Raw genomic sequence first — 12,585 nt, forward strand, 5'->3', positions numbered from 1 at the left:
CCAGAACATAGGCCAAGAGGGAACTCTATGGTTTACATAGATCATAGACAAGCATTACTGGCTATGCAGACTGCTGCTGTGTATAAAGCTTCAGAGATACTTTTCTGGTTAGTAAAGGGCTGCAGATGGGGATGTACAGGGACTACCAGGAGATACGGTAGCAGCCAGTAGATGCAAGGGCGCTATACACAGCCTCAAAGTCACCTACCCACAGGAAGAACTTCTTTACCTTGAGAGTGGCACAACCCTGGGACAGGCTGCCCACCGAGGTCCTGGAGTTCCCCTCTCTGAAGACATTCAAAACCCACCTGGACATGTTCCTGTATAACCTGCTCTGGGTGACCCTGCCTTGGCACGGGTGGCTGGACTAGATGATCTCCAGAGGTCCCTTCCAACCCTGAGGCACCAGGAAGGAGCAGACACAGCCTGTCAAGACAGCATCCGGTTATCACACTTAGTGGTAACCTCCCTGGAAGTGTGTAAGGAAAGACTGGACGTGGCACTCAGTGCCGTGTTTAGACAACATAGTGATGTTTGGTCACAAAATAGAATCGGCGATCTCAGAGGTCTTTTCCAACCCAATTGAGACTGTGACTCGGTGTGCCAGCTGGGAACAACGGCCCAACGAACGCACTGAGGGCTGAAGGCCACGTGGGCTGAGAGCAGCCACCGAGCACTCCGGGGCCTTGGCTCGGCCCCTCGTATAAGTCCAGGGTTGGCAGAACTGCCGCGAGGCCACCAAGGAGTCGGCGGGGCGGGAAAGACGCCACGTATGGTGGCGGCTGCCCCTCTCCTTCCATCTCCGCTTGTCGCCGACGATCCACTCTTCCTCCTCTTCTTCCCCTCCTCGAAGATGGCAGCTCGGGCCACGGGCGGTGGGGGAGCGGCCCGGCCGCCGCCATCTTGAGGCGGGAGGGACGGCGGCCGCCGAGCCCCTCCTGCCCGGCCTCCCGCCGGAAGTGGCGTCAGGCGGCCCCCGCGCGGCCACGCCCCCCTGCCGGGCCTCGCGCGGCCGTCGCGCGCCCCACACCGCGCCGGGCCCGCCGTCTGCGCCCCCCCGTGCGGGCGGAGAGCCAGGCGGGCGCGCGCCCCGGGCCGGAGGGCCGGGGGAGCCGCCACGCGCCGGCCGTTACCGCAGGCCCCGCCCCTTCCGGGGCGCTCGGCCGCGCCGCCGCCCCCGCCTCCCTCCGTCCGCCCGTCGGTCCCTCCCTCCCGCTCCCGCTCTCCTTTTGTGAGTTATAGCAACCGTTGCCTTGTGAGTCGAGCGCCATAGTCACCGTAGTCCTGGCGACTGTTACCCATCAACAACAGCCGCTCCGCTCCCGCTCCTGCTCCTCCTCCTCCTGCCGCTGCTCCGCACCCCCTGCCTCACCGTCACCCACCACAACAACAACAACAACAACCGCAGCCGCCGCCAGCAGCAGCAGCGACAGCGGGAGCGCCGCCGCAGCCCGCCCCGGCACAGGTGAATGCGCTCGGCGGGCGCACCCCGGCCCTCCCTCCTCCTTCTCCGCGCGGCATCCGGGCCTGGGCTGCGCCCTCGGGCTGCGCCCGTGCTCGCGGGGCGGTGAGGGGACGCGGGGCTCCCCGCAGACCCCCCGCGGCCCTCCCGGGAACGCCGTGCGGTTGGGGGGAGAGGGGCGGCGGGCATAGACGGGGGTGTCGGGCGGGGAGCGGGGCCGGCCGCCGTGCGGGCTGAGGAGGAGGAGAGGCTGGGCGATGCCGAGGACGCAGGCACGCTGCGGGACCTCCAGGACAATCGCTGGGATGCGGTGGGTGCACGTCTGAGTTGGGTCTCGTTTGTACGGGTCGGGAGATGGCGAAATCGGGGGACGCGCTGCGGCCGCAGCCAAAGGTTAATGGCTTTAAACCTGAAAAAAGCCGAAGTGTTATGAGGAAAGATGCATCCTGTAGGACAGCAAGAGTAGGGGTTGATTTCACTTACAGGGGCCTTGTTCTGATTTGATGTGACGACCAAATGACTAAATATTGGAGGTTTTTGTGAACTTGCTGTATCTTTTAATGATACTCTCGTGGTATCGATCATATAAACCCCCTTTTTTTGGGTGCTTCCTCTGTGTATTTTTTTCTTTTATTCATAATGAATGTTATGGATTATTTTCATGCAAGCTATATTTTCTTTGTATTGTGAAGTGGGGTTTTATTTATTCAATACCCCCACCAATACACACACAGAGTAGCAGGTTGTTTTGGTTTTCTTTCTTATTGCACTCCTTCTGCAGGGAATTGTTTTTAAATGATGCTTTCATACTGGTAGTGTAAGTGTGTGTGTGTAGGTCTAGTTTATTGCACAATGAGTTACCTTCATGTGGAGAGAATCCATTTGTTTCCTTAAACTCTCCATGATGAAAGATATTCACGATACTGCGAGCTTCAGTGCTAAGCAGCAAAGAAAGGAGAAAAAGAACAGTATGAGAAAGAAGTCTGTGTGATTTTGTTAGTGGTGCTGCTTTTCAAGAGTACTTTAGTGAAAGAAGGAAGGGGTAGCTATTTACCCCTCCAAGAGATGCAGTAGGACTCATGTTATTAATGAGTATGGTTTGCTTTTTATTTTCAATCCAAAATGCTTGCTTTCTTCATCCTTTTCGTGATTGCTTATTCAAATCAAAAGATTTGTGTTGTGATTGATGTCAAATCATACTTCATGTACTTTTTGAATTCTTTGGATTAAGTGAATTTTTGGCATCTTTTATGGCAATGAAACATTTAACATCTTAACATTTCCATACCCAGTTGCACTCTCCCCTTTGACTTGTCAAATGATGTGTTATTTTGGCAAACTTTATTCTTTCTAAAGTGGTTACTTACTTATTTCCTTATTTAACATAGCAAAATAATTAGGAAAAAAATCAATGTTTTTGTTTTTAATCTAAACCCTACATTTAATTGTATATACACCTTTTCCATTTTTATATCCTTAGCTATCCAGTGTAAGAGATGGGATTTGTCTCACATTGGAATTATCGATGAGTGTGACTGGGGCAATTTTTTCAAGCAGGTGTTAACTACAAAATCTGCTAAGTAGATAGTGCATTGTTTGATACTGATATTCTTTGAGGTAAGGCATTTTGGATTTTTTTTTTTTTTAGTGTGTTTTAATATTTCATAGTTCAAAATAGCTTAATAAATAAATTGTTTTAGATAATGACCAAAAGCCTCTACATCATCATGTTTTAATTTTTTTACTCCGAGATGAAACCACTGCATGCTAATTTTGTAGTTCCTGGTGTAAATAAGTTCTAAGTACATTAAGAATTTTTAGTGTGAGTTCTAGTAGGGTATCTGTTATATGGCACATCTAAGTTTTTATTAATTTGTTATTACTTTCTGTGATTCATTCGTTTTGAAATAATTACTGGCATCTACTGTTGAGAAGATGTCAGTTCTGCATCATACCTTTCCTGAGTAGCTCTCCTAGAGCAGGACAGAGTACTGCTCAGGATGGAATCATTACTGGGTGTTGAAATCTGTCTTTGCAGATTTGAACGTATCCAGGCCACTGGGTAGCAAAGGAAAGTGTGTGCCTGTGTGTGAGACAGAGTTTCTGTTCTAACCCTGTGTAGTGATGTATGTAGACGTTTCTTAAAAACCATATTAAAAGCACTTGTTTTTGTCTGAAAGAAAAGACCTTTATATTACTATTTGGCTCCATTTTCCTTAGCCAGTGACTACAGTTTGGAAAATAATAAAGCAGGTGTAATCACTGCTTTTAATATTATGGACTTTACTCAGGAAAGTATTGACTCTTTATTGTTTCTGAGATACTGCGGATCACAGATGAGATCTACATTATGCATTTTGATTCCCTAATGCCCACAGCTAACAAAATAGTTGGTGTTTGTGATGCTAACTAGTGTTTGAAAATTACGTGGCTTGTGATTTTTATTTATTTCTTTTAAATACATTGGCTTTCATGACTTACAGAGTGTGACTATATAATTTTGTTTCAACCTGTCCAAGCAAAACAGTCAGTATCATATACTCTGTTGTATTACTAGTAAGTTAACCTACATTATGATACCTTGGAGAATTCCTTTGTGAGGTAGTGTGGGTAAAGCAGTTGGCATCAAAGATACAGTTGAAAGCTAGTAAAGATTTTAATCATGATGTTTTGTTAGATAATTAGGTTCAGCTTTGTTAGCACTATCCCATTTCTTGTTCCTGCCTGACAGGGTAGTTTGTTAATCAAAAACTGCCTAAAGAAATAAATGTTTCACTTTATTTCCATTTACTAAACTTTTTGAGAGGTCAGGCTGCTTTTGTTTTCTTCTTTTAATTGAAATGTAACCCAGTGTCTAAAATGCAATAGTATTTTATCATTGTAGTTCCTTTTAGTGTTGTAGCTAGTGTTTCTCATTTTCATGTTTTATTTTGAAAGGCTTTCTTTGCTCTGAAAATATTCTAGATTATTTGTATATTTTACCTGCAGTCTTCAACATCTTGCCTTCTGCAGGTATGTGTCATGCAGAATGCTTAAAAAATGAATAGGCTTTAAAAAATATATATGACTATGAAAATGGTTTTTAAAAATCATTGTTAGTTGGAAAGACATCTGAATGCTCTACAATAGAGAATAAAAAACAAGCTTTCAGTGGCAATGTAGCGTTCTTGTACTTGGAGTTCCATTTCAAAATTGAGCTCTTTGTCAAATTTATATACTAGAATACAAAAAGAAGAATATTTTGAAATTATCAATGAAAAAGCATTTTTTTTTTTTTTTTAGTAAAAATTAGGGCTGAAAACTTAATGAGGTTTTTAATATGAATAACTACTCTTTAAGACCTTGTATTTCAATTAGCCACACATTTATTGTCTATGTATTTTGCCTACAGTTGGTTGTCAATCAATACAATGCTTCTCTTTTCTCACAGATGCTATGCATACCCATATTTTGGGAATTTAAGGATCAGTATATATACTGATTTGGCTAAATCTAGTTTGTTAGGGACAGATGGCTGATTTAAACAGGTGTCACTTTCATTTCTTGTGCCTTGTGGTGAAACTTCCAGAGGTTTACAAAAGAGCTTCCTAAAGCAGATGGTGACCTCCACTTCTGTGATTAGAAAAATGCACTTTTGTAGGAAATTATCTTCCTAGTGACTTAGCGTATTTGAATAGTTTGATGTGTCATATTAGAGTTTATCCTTTAATAGTTAAAATGTCACAGCAGAGTTTCAAGTGTTTCATATAATACAATAATTTAATTTTTTTTTTTCTCTTTGAAATCTCATTTTCTCATTTTAAAGTAGATGTGATTATTTTGATCTGAAATTCAGTAATTTGAGTGTGTGGATTGCTGTAGACCTAATAATTGTAATTCTTGCAAGACCAAGAGCAGATATATTGCTTGGTGTAACATTTTGTTTCACTACCTTATCTTTTCTACTTAAAGTTTATTTCATTTTGGAATATTTTTTAATAAAAAGGAATTACTATTAAGAACATGGTATTAGTTTCAAACTAATGTATGTTTAATTTTTTTTCCTAGCACTGCTGTATTAGCACATCAGAAGGTTTCTTTTATTTTAAATTTTTTTGCTCAGTAGTAATAATTTCCTCAAATAGAAAAGATTTTAATAAAAAAGAATGACATTGATGTTGGTTTTCTAATAATTTTTTGTTATTTTTATTTCTAAGGATTCCTTTTTTCTTTTTTTTATGTTGACTTTTTTATCACAATGACTGGTGTTTATTGTTAGTTGTTTTTTTTCTAGCAGATGCAGCAGAGGGTGCTATGCTATTTGAAATACAGAAAGGAAAGAAAATCCTAAAAGTTAGTTCATTGAAATGCATTGATAATGCATATGAGGCTTGAATAAACATTATTTAAATTTTCGCACTTTTTTTTTCTTTGCAGTGCAATATAGAAAACTTACTGTTTTGACAATATTATGTTAAAAAACATAGAGGAAATTGGCTGTTCTGGATCTCATTAGTCTGTGTGTGTAGATTCAGACACATAAAATGCAATTTCTGTTCATCAAAAGAAAACAAATATTTATATGTAAATTATGTCTATTTCACACGTAGCTGAAACTATATAAGCTGTGTACTTCTTGAAGTACTACATGAACTTATCTGAGACACATATGCATTTTGGAGTGACCTTTATTGTATTCTATATTTTTCATTTTTAATTCTATATTCACAGTTTATGTAGCTAATTTGCTCATATGTGAACAATTTTTTTAAAATGCATTTCTCTATATAGAACTTTTTTCCTTTCTTACTGGAGCTCTTCCTAGATGAAACTGGGGTTTACATGGAGGGGTGTGTACTTACAAATTGCAAAGAGGACAGGATATTTTTCTCCATCATTCATTAGTTCTGGGAAAGAAAGCCACAAACTCACCTCCCCCTCACCCCCTCTCCCCCTGCCAAAAAAAAAGAAAAACTCAAATCAACCCCTGCCTCTACATATTTGTAAGTACCATTATGTTTCATCCCAAAAAATTCTCTATGGATATATGACCCTGTCAGATTAGAAATTAATTGTAGTAACTGCTGCAGTTTAGTAATGTCTATTTTTTTATCATACCCCATAAGATTAGTAAGACTTTTTTTTTCTGTGTGTAGGTGGTTAATGGTGTCTAGTTTAGTGTAATTTCCCTTTAGAAGCATGCAAAAAGATGCCACCTGTATCTTGGGTACTACACCTTAAATTGCTTGGTTTTGCACATTGTTGCAAACAATTTCGTTTTTCTACCTGTTCCGCTATTGCAAGTTGCTTGGTTAGTTAGGAACTTCATTTTTAGTGTCCTAAAACCAAGAGGCAGTGGATGGAATATATTGTAAATTCTATTTGATAAAGAAATTTCCTGTTTTACAGTATAAATTTTAGTGAGACTTGGAAGGTTGATTTCTAGCAATTTAGACTTCCTCTTTGAATACCTAATTTATTTCCAACTTGTCTTCTTTAAATTCTTGCATGACATTCATAGCACTGCTATGAGAATGCCAAATATTGTATATGAAAAACTGAATTGGAGTGTACTTCTAGCATTTATAACTTCATTCATTCATCAAAGAGAGGAGAAATTTAGCCCTATTTTTAAAGGTCATTTCATTCATCCATAGACCCAGTATGCTGAGTACATCTGAGCTTTTTAGACCATCTCTGAGTAAACAGTATATTTAATTCTTTCATTTTCCTCTTATTGAAGACTGAGTAAGTTTATAAGGCCTTTAAGGCAAGAACCATGTATTTAGATTTTCTTCAGGCTTTGGATGTTGCTACTACAACTAATGGCTCAAAGCTGTGTTTATTGTTTATGTACCAAATAAATGGATTCTCTCTCATTAAATTTAATCTAACTATTCTTTCTTTTACATACCACCTCAGGGATGTTTTCTAAACTCTGAAACTCAGTGTAGTTAAATCATACAATACTGCAAAGTAGGATTAGAAACAGGCAAATCTGTTAAAAGGTGAAGTATGGTTTGCTGGTGCCATTGAGTCACATTATTCTACCTCAGTTAAGATATTTTGGGTTTTTTGTGGGGGTTTTTTTGTTGTTTTTTTTTTTTTTTTTGTCTGATTATTATGTACTGTTTATACTTCAAAGTATAAGGTTCTGTGACAGAACTACTTACAAGGCAGTTATTAAGGTTATAGATAGCTATTTATTCAAAAATACATTTTTTGGCTCCAATGAGCTAGTTCATATCTGCTAGATATTTCACCTGAATAAAATTCACCTGAATTTTTAGGTGATTCCCTTAATACCTTTGCTCTGATTTTCTGCCACCTTCCCCAAAAATTCCTAAGTCTGAGGCAGGAAAAAAGGGAGAGCAGTCTTGCTTATATATCTCTCTTAATCTGACAATATTAGATGTTTACCAAATTTCTGGAGTTTCCTTTCTAGCGATTAGATGACTAGGACTGTCAATTTGTGCTATTGTCTTTTGGCATGACCTGTTACAGATTATCCACAAAGCATTTTGAAATGTTACTGTTGTACCATGTGGCCTCATTTTAACAAAATTAGAGTCTTATCACCTGAGCTTTTTCTTCCTTGCATTGTGGTAGCATTCTGCACTGCAAAGAGCTGGGAGTGAAATTAACTGTGAAACTTACAGAGTTGCGTGGTAAAAAGTAACTAGCATTATCTAAAGAGGACTTAAACTATTCATTATTGGTAGGGGAAAGCAAAAATAACAAAACAGCTGTAGTTCTCATACCATTGGAAGCAGTGGTCAGTGTCAGGATTTCTGTCTTACATTAAATGTTTCATAAATTTGAAGACTTATTTTCTATTTAACTGCTACAAAAAGTATTCAAAATTCTAAATTTAGAGTCCTACCTGTTCTGTTCTCCCAGTAAGATGTCTGCTGTATTCTTATCTCTTTATTGTTCTGTGGCTTGAGAGTAGATTCAGTAGTTACAGATTTAATGAAACAAGAATGTTTCCTAGCCCCCATTTCTAGTGATGAGGTGCACATTGTAGTTCTTCCATTAGGAAGGACATGTGGCTATGCACAAAGAATGGTTAATTTGTCTTTCTAGTTAAGGTTTTATATATTTTGTTTATTACTGGAAGTCAGTGTTAATTACTTTGTATCTCAGAGAATTTAAAAGATACAATAAAGAATTAACCTTGCCTTAGAACTACTTCCTTTGATTAAAATCCCATTCTTCCTTTTTAGTGTTTTTAAAAAAGATAGTTGTTCTATAATCACAATTTAAAAACTAAATTTTCTCCAAATTTCTGATTGAAAAATCTGGAACAACTTAATGATCAGATGATATGCATTTTACAGTTAAGCTGTAGAAAGGTGTTGTTTAAATATATATAGTTCAAGAGACTATTGTAATCAGAAAATACATGACTTGTGAAAACTATTTAGATTACTTCTGTAGGAAAGTTCAGCTGTTTTCAAAGTTACATTAGCCTTGGATAGTGAGGAGCAGTTGAGCTACCTGTGTAGTAGCTGATTTATCAAATTGACTAGCCATGAGGTGAGTTGATACACTGTAGTAGCTAAGATCATATCAACATTTGCGTTTGTCTTTAGCATTTAGTTCACTTCTGTTTTGTTCTGTCCACTCGGCGTTGAATCAGTCAACTGAGTTGTAATTTGCAAAGGAGTTGAGAAATAACTCTTCCATATTCATTGTATTGTTTTCCTCTCAGATTTAGTAAATGGGAAAATGTAGAATCCAGTATGTTTCCAATTCCTGAGTTGATTCTGGGTAATAGTAATAGCAATTCCCTGTAACTTCTAGGGAGTTTATTTGTTGGACTTTCTGAAAGGCATGGACCAGCCTTCCGTGAGCTATGTCATCTTTACAGCTGTTTTACAGAGTAAAACATGCTTAGTTAAATCATAGATTTATTGTAATTTAATATAATTATTATTTAATAATAAGTGGAGCTAAGTAGGACAGAAATACAGATAGCTTCATTCCCTTATTTTATGAAAATACTTTTAAGCTGCAAGTCTGGATTTTGAAGTGAGGCAAGAGTGGATGAATTAAGATGAAAACGCAGTTCTTCTGGTATTGTCTTTTTATAGGTGCTTTCTAATGCATGGTTGTCCTGAATTGCTCTGGCTTTCTCCAACTCTGAAACTCCTTTCTAGTGTAAGGAGCACAGTCCTGAGAGGGCATTTCATGGAAGAGTAGTGAGCAAGTAAATGTATATTTACATGTATAAAGTTATATTTTGTTATGCTGGGTCTGTAGTGGTGTGGCGATGAGAAAGGCTTAAAAGGTTTTGTGAACATCAGGCTAGTTCACAGAATTTAGGTTTTGAGTCCAAAGTACCCTTCGCTAGCAGACTTGTGTCCCACTGAGTAAGGTTTATTTGCAGTAAACTCAGAATTAGAGATGGTCTTACAAAGCAGTAGCATAATTTATCATGTAAGTAATGATTCTGTCTTATGAAATACACCTTCCAGGATTTTAAAAGTTGTGGGTTTACACTGATTCAGTTGTATCTGGTGTTGTGGTCTTTTTAATGCTGTTGTTTCAGATGTTCAGTTGTCAAACACTATAACCCTATGAACCTGTGTGGTCTGAGATATCCAGATTTTATGTTACTGTTTTATATCTATACTTCCTGTGGAGGCAGATTTAAATTTCAGATATTACAATTTCCTGCCATGATCTTGATATGGGCCACTAAGTCAAATTTCCTATCTTTAATAGAGCTTGAAGGTCTTCAGTATCTTCAAATCCTTGGCTTACTTAAATATTTATTTCTCCTCATTGAATTCTGAAGAAATTGACGTTTCTTGAATTCAGGGAAGAGCTGGACACAGGATCATAATTTCAGTGCAGTGACCAACTTTCATGACCCGATGAAGATAGATTCTTCATGTGGTCTCAAATCACCAGTTACAAGTTTGTTTATCACAAACATGTTTCAGGCAGCTGACATGAAGAGGAGTTTCAGGATTACTTTGCATGTGAAAGATTGTCATATAAGGGCTCCCACAGCTTGATTTCAGAATGAAATATTAGGTTATTTGGTTAAGACTTGTAACAACTCAGTGCTGTAAATCTCAGCTGCTTTCAGCATCTTGAGTCATCATCACAGTTGTAAGTTTGAGATACTCTTAAGTTCTTGTGTCAGCATAGTTGTATCTCCTGTTACATGCTATGATCCAAGGACAGTAATTCTTCAGACACAGCTGAATTTGCTGAAAGCTCAACATCAACAGACTGACCATCTGTAGCCTACTGAAAAAAGCGTTTAGCTTGAGCCAGCACTTAATTTTTTTTTTTGTACTTGAAAATAATATTTTGAAAAAGTATGAGTGTTTTCTTCCCATATTGTATAAAATCGGAAAAGATATAGTGTCCAAGTCAGAAAAACAGGTGGATCTGGCAGATAAGAAAATAGAAGTTATGTTTTTGTCATCTCTGATAAAGAAAATGTAAGTTTTGGTCAGAAATGCTTTAGTACTTGTCCCAGAATTTGTAGTATAAGAAGGGAAATGTAACAGGTTTTGGCCATTAAAAATGGCTTGAAGATGTAATTTGGTGTTATTAATAGGAATTGGAATGTTGATTCGTAATATGTTAAGTCCTCTAATAAAATTATCTCTGTCATCAGCATAAAACAAACTGCATGGTCACAAGTGTAACTTTGTTTTATAGCTATACTTCTGACCTCCCAATGATCTGTTCTCTTTGGCTAATATTTAAATTTTGTTTTTTAAAATACGTTCATTCTACATGAAGTACTTTTGTCTTCCACAGACTGATTCAAAAACATTTTATATGCATTTAGCGTGGTAGTATGGAAATGGTTAAGTTTTCATACATAATGATGCGAGAATTATTTTTGATTTTATATTTCCTTCATATATATATTTTTTGTAGACTATTGTTGTATAGTTATATAGTTCCTTGCTAGCTCCAGTACTTTTCCCTACTGTGATAGGCAGAAAGACAGAAGACATTTTAGAAGCTCTAAGCCCCGGATTGTCCAAGGTCCCTGTCCTGTCTTGGTTCTCTTTGGGAGCCAAGGTTCAAACCAGGTCTTGGAGATACATTCTCACAAATAAAGTTTATTTCCTATGTAAGGTGGGGGGGAATTCAGGAAAGGGTAGAACCAGGGAGAATTACCTCATTGCTTGTGCTTCTGTTTGGAGATTCTTTTAAATTATGCTAACTTACTAAACTTATAAAACTATATTCACCCTATGTGCGGTGGGCATTTTTACATACCTGCCCCTTGGAAGCCTCCAATAAAGACCAGCCTTTAAAACCAAAAGAACAGGAGGTGTTTAGGGTACTCAGTGCTGTATAGTGTGCAGTTTGTGGTTTGTTTGTATTTGGTTGATTGTTTTTTTCCCTTGATTGTTTTCTTTCACCTTGAAGAGTGAAAGAAATGTGGCAGATAATTTCATTGGAATAAGAATCATCAAGCAGGATATTTTATTTTAATCCAGGCTGTTCAACTTGTGAAATGGGGTTACTTATGTTAGGACAGATGGTAAAACTGGTGGTTTTCACATCACTGAGTGGTATGTCGTTTCTGTATAGAGCATATTTTCTTAAATAATCTTTTAACCATCTTTCACAGGGTGTTAGCTTATATTTTCTTACAGCAAAAATACAGATTACCTATTCCAAACACAGTTGTCTTAGTGAAATCTGGAACAAAAGCAGTCCCTAAAAAAAAATACTCTTTTAACCTACTTCTACAATAATCTTGGATTATTATTACAATTATTTTATATATATATATATATATATTTATATTTTTTATATATTACAATTATTTACAAATATTTATTATGATTATACAAAATAATACAGTTTTATTTAAATTATTACAATAATTGGAATGCCAATCCTGTGAAGCTCTCTAGGGCTTCACAGACCTGTAGCTGCAGACTGCAGGCTGGGGACAGAGTAGCTGGGACTACAGGCTGGATGAGGCCCTGTGGCCTATGGTTGTCAGGTAGTTGAACATGTGCAGTGTGCCTTGGCTGTAGAAAGATCAAAAATGTCTCCTGGGTTGTATGAGCACAGCTATAGGCAGGAATTTGAAATAAATGTTTATCTACCTGTCCTAGGGTGACTTTATATTGCTTGTCTGTTCTGTTTAT

At 38.2% G+C, this 12,585-nt stretch overlaps 1 protein-coding gene across 9 annotated transcripts in view; it reads left to right on the top strand.

The window, feature by feature from the left end:
• The first annotated feature begins 1,031 nt into the window (after positions 1-1,031).
• RFX3 (regulatory factor X3) overlaps positions 1,032-12,585 on the top strand; it is a 116,912-nt gene continuing 105,358 nt past the window's right edge. For 2 of the 9 annotated variants that reach the window (XM_086867908.1, XM_086867910.1), the window contains exon 1: positions 1,106-1,465. The gene's annotated coding sequence lies outside the window, so the exon portion shown is untranslated. Of the gene's footprint in view, positions 1,466-12,585 lie in introns of all 9 variants that reach the window. The other 7 variants (XM_086867909.1, XM_086867914.1, XM_086867906.1 and 4 more) reach the window with 6 other exon arrangements.

This window comes from Cyanistes caeruleus, chromosome Z (assembly GCF_971803275.1).
Source record: "Cyanistes caeruleus chromosome Z, bCyaCae1.hap1.1, whole genome shotgun sequence".
Lineage (NCBI taxonomy): Eukaryota > Metazoa > Chordata > Aves > Passeriformes > Paridae > Cyanistes > Cyanistes caeruleus.